Consider the following 4626-nt stretch of genomic DNA (forward strand, 5'->3'; position numbering starts at 1 on the left):
GTCATTGTTGTTTGGCAGGCCTGGGCTGGATTCGAACCTGCCACCTTAGGTGTATGTGGCTGGCACCTTAGCCACTTAAGCCTCAGGCACCAAGCCAGTTCAGTGGTTTTCAAAGGTGATCTGAGGACTAGCAGAATCCGCATCCCCAGAACATGTCAGAAATGTTTATTCTCAGGCTCCCCCCAGACTGACTCAGGAACTCTGAGAGTAGGGTCCAGCAATCTGTGCTTTCGAAAGCCCATCCCCCTCATTGCCCCAGGTGATTCAGATGCACACTAAAGTTTACAAACCATTCCTTTTATGCCATTATAAAATAATGACTTTAAGATGAGAGAGCATGTACATTTTAGGAGTGAACTTGTGAAGAAAGTAAGCCATTCAATTACCAAAAAGATCCATTTCTAGTAGTGGAATTCTGTAGTAGTGAATCTGCATAATAGACAGTAAGAGAGATTTACGCCTATTATGTGTTCAGTCTGAAAATCTGACCTATCAAACCCCTACTTAAAACTCTTCAGCTAGGCTCGGCAGTTGTGATGCCAGGTGGCGCCTGTGGCTCAGTGAGTAGGGCATCAGCCCCACATACCGAGGGTGGCGAGTTCAAACCTGGCCCTGGCCAAACTGCAACAAAAACATAGCTGGGCATTGTGGCGGGTGCCTGTAGTCCCAGCTACTCGGGAGGCTGAAGCAAGAGAATTGCCTAAGCCCAGGAGTTGGAGGTGCTGCGAGCTGTGTCACCACAGCACTCTACCAAGGGTGATAAAGTAAGACTCTGTCTCTACCAAAAAAAAAGAAAAGAGTTGTGATGCCACAGCACTCTACACAAGGGGACAGCTTGAGGCTCTGTCTCAAAAAAAAAAACAAAACAAAACAAAACTCTTTAGCAGCTCCTCCCTGCCTGTAAGATGAAGTCCCAAACCCCTGACCCTTATCATCCGCCTCTGGGCCATCTGACCTTGTTTCCTTCCTTGCTTTCCCTCTTACTCAGCCATGCCTCTCTGTCTGCGGGAGGTTTGTTTTATCCCAGGCCACAGACAGCAGGCCAGCATGAGAGTTGAAGTGACGGCTGTTACTTCTGAGGAGGCTTTTGGTGCCGTGGTTGTGTTCTGTCATGCTCTTTTTACCTTCGCCACAAATGAGATCAACATTATCCCAGGGAGATGCTCTTTCTTAAGCTTCAGTGGAGCCCAGAATGAAGATGGACGAGGAGAACTAAAACTGACCTACCCTGGACATGCAACATAAAGCAGGAAATGAGCTTTGGTTGTTGTAAGCCTTCGAGATTTGGGGGGTATCTGTTATTTAGCCCAAGCTGACCAAGACAGCATTTTTGGTCATTCCTCTCCATCTGGAATTTCTCACCCCTCTGCACTACCCTTCCTTTCAATTCCACCTCTCCTCTGTCTGCGTAAGAGACTCACTCATCCTTCTACACTCAGCTCAAGGATTACCTCCCAATCAACACCCAGGTATTGCTGATGACTCTCATCTTCAGGACCTCCTCTGGATGCTACAGACCTCTAACGATGTGCCCTGAACTATGCTACAAGCATTCTATTCATTAGTACTACCTTAGACCAATCTCTCTAAAAAATAATAACAATGAAATTAAAAATTCAACTCTTCCTTTTACAGAGCAAGAGAGACTGGCTTAGAAACAGCAAAGCAGCTTCCCCAAGTTTCCCAGCCAGGGGTCACATCCACAGCTCTCACCAGGAGGAGGTCTGCCTCTGAACTCAGCAGTCTTTGCCTGGCCACATAATCCACCCCACCACCACCGCCGCTGCCATCCCAGCAGCAAACCTTCAGATCCTCCAACTCCAGTGGAGAGAGTAAAAGCCTCCTAATCAACAGCTGAAAGGGCTGTTACATTAATTTGAAACTTGAAAGATTTGCATCTGGAAGTGGCTTTCTTAGCCCCAGAGAAGATAATCACTTTCTCTATGTGGTGTATTTATTCCGAAGCTCCTGGCAAAAGCACTGGAGACCCTAGAGCAGTGGTTCTCAACCTTCCTAATGCCCCGGCCCTTTAATACAGTTCCTGTGGGTCACAACCCACAGGTTGAGAACTGCTGCCATAGAAGCATTGGGGCGTTTGGTCTTTTCCTGAGGTCCCAGGTAGTATGATGTGATAAGACAGGCAGATTCCCACTGACATTACCCTAGAGAACCTAAGGGAAGATCCTTTTGGGTTTGTTACAGGGTAGAAGGCAAGTTATGGAGGATTCAGAACCCCAAGCAGGTCTGCTGCATTTGCTATTTAAAGTTTTTGTTTGTTTGTTTGGGTTTTTTTGAGACAGACTCTTACTATGTCACCCTCGGTAGAGTACCATAGATTCACAGTTCATAGCAACCTCCAACTCTTGGGATTAGCGATTCTCTTTCCTCAGCCTCCCAAGTAGCTGGGACTACAGGCACCCATCATGACCCCCAGACATTTTTGTTGTTGTTGTTGCAGTTGTCATTGTTGTTTAGCTGGCCCGGGCTGGGTTCAAACCCGCCAGCGTGGGTGCATGTGGCCAGCGCCATAACCACTGTGCTACGGGCACCAAGCCTTAAGGTAAGTTTTAAAAATAAAAATGAATGGGGCCAAATTTCTATTTGACTTTTCAGAATGAACAAATAAAGGAAAGTGACACAGTGGCAAAGAATTGAACCAGACCACCCAGGTCACACATGGGGGAAAGACTCCTAAAAAAAGTGATTGCCTAAAAGTAGCAACTGCAATTTTAGGTTTCTATGAGTTGTTGGCATTTGCTGGTGTGGTTGATTGAGCTCTCTGTCTCTCTCTTTCCTCTCCCTCCTCTCTCTTTCTAACTTGTTTGTTTAAGAGAGGACTAAAAAGTACAAAAACCTTCAAATTGAGAGGTTCTGGCATAGGACTTCTCACAAATAAGGCATACTAAAGAAAGATGGCAATTAACAAAGTATCATGATACTCTTTTCACATAACATTTATATTAATTTGTCCAAGGGTTACAAAGTTTATCTCAGTTACTAGTTAGATTTTATTTCTCTCTTTTACCTTTTCAATAATGGATCAGGTCTTTTTTTACACACACACACATCCCCCACCTCAGGATATATTACCTTTAAAATATACCATCAACATCACTAATAATAGCATTTTTTCCCCTTCCAATGCACAAAGCTATTCAGAGCTCCAGATGGTTGCTGGGCCAGTTTGGACACGTCCGATTTACTCATTTAAAGACCATCCACTCCCTATAATAAATAACAAGAGCCAGCATTTATTGAGTACTTAGCGCTGTGCTCGGTGTTTTTCGGGCCTTGGCTCATATAATCCTCAAAACAACGCTATCAGGCAAGTGCAATCACTATCACCAGGTTATACATCAGGAGAGTGAAGCCCAGGGAGCATGAAGGACCTGCGTGGGGGAGGGGAGGAGGGTGGGAGCAGGCAGAGGCCAGAAACTGCACAAAACCAGTTAATGATTCACTCTCAGCCCTCGGGCAGCTCTTTTCAGTAGGAGCTGCACCAGAACACACACACGCACACACACAGCCTCATCTTCAACTCTCTTCATCCCAGCCAGAGGCGGTGTCCGGCAAATTGCTTGGCAACGAGTGTAGGAAACTCCATCCAAAGCCCCGGGTCCAGGACACTTCTGGGCTCTGTCCAGCGGGCAGAACGCCTGAGAGACCAGGCTGGGGTCTTGTCTGCGACACCCCAAAGGTGGGGCGGAACGCCAAGGCCAAGATTTCTGGCACGGGGGCGGGGGGGAGGAGAAGACACTGTTGTCGCCCAGGGACACCTGTTGTCGCCTCCCTACTCCGGCCAATGAAGACGTTCTGGGTGACCTGGATCTAGGGGTAAGACACCGTTAGCAAGAAGTGTCTAGCACGGATACGGGGGTCACAGGTGTGCTCCCCTCATTCGCCTTAGGTAGACTCACCTCATCTTCTTCCACCCTCGGACGCCCGCCGCGTGTGGAAATGTCACACCTCCCCGTGGCTCCAGTCGAAGCAGGCTCGGGGCGCAAGGTGGCGCGGAGCAGCACGCGGCGCTAGGACCTCGCGGCCCGCCAGCCCCCCGCCCGCTCCACCTGCGGGGCCCCTCTCGGGGGGCGCACTCGCTCTCCTGCCTCCAGGGGCAGGGCGCAGTTACCTGTGACGCTCTCCGCTGGGTCCTGAGCGTTGGCCAGAAGGCGACCGCTGTAAAGGCGGTTCGTCCGGCCCGGGAATTCCTCAGTCCTCGGCCGCGCGGCTCCTGCCGCACTCCCTCCCAACCGCAGCACCGCCGCCAGCTCCCGGCTCTCGGGCTCACTCTGCGCCCGCCAGCTCCGGCGCCGCTCCCGCCGCTCTCGATTGGCCGCAGTGCGCGCCCAAGCCGCGCCCTGATTGGGCATCCGGGGCCGGTGGGCGGGGCGCCGCGGGGATCTGCTCCCTGAGCCTCCCGCGCCGCCGCCTCGCGTCCCCGCGGCGCTGGGCTGCCAGGTTCCGGGCGCAGAAACAGGAATCTTGTCCTCTCTGTACCGAGTGGAGCCGGCAGTCTACCAGCGTCGCTTCGAGTAAAACCGGAGTGGCGGGGAGACACTTGGAGTCCCACCCACGCCTCTTGCAGACTAGGCTGGTCGATGGAGACCTCCGAGGAACGGGAATCAT

At 50.8% G+C, this 4626-nt stretch overlaps 1 protein-coding gene across 1 annotated transcript in view; it reads right to left on the minus strand.

The window, feature by feature from the left end:
* The window catches only part of STON2 (stonin 2), a 193980-nt gene extending 189710 nt beyond the window's left edge, over positions 1–4270 (minus strand). The window contains exon 1 of the mRNA XM_023511572.1: positions 4130–4270. The gene's annotated coding sequence lies outside the window, so the exon portion shown is untranslated. The remainder of the gene's footprint in view (positions 1–4129) is intronic.
* Positions 4271–4626: the final 356 nt, after the last annotated feature.

The sequence above is a fragment of the Otolemur garnettii genome, unplaced genomic scaffold (assembly GCF_000181295.1).
Source record: "Otolemur garnettii isolate 467f Iridium unplaced genomic scaffold, OtoGar3 scaffold00020, whole genome shotgun sequence".
In the NCBI taxonomy this organism is placed as follows: domain Eukaryota; kingdom Metazoa; phylum Chordata; class Mammalia; order Primates; family Galagidae; genus Otolemur; species Otolemur garnettii.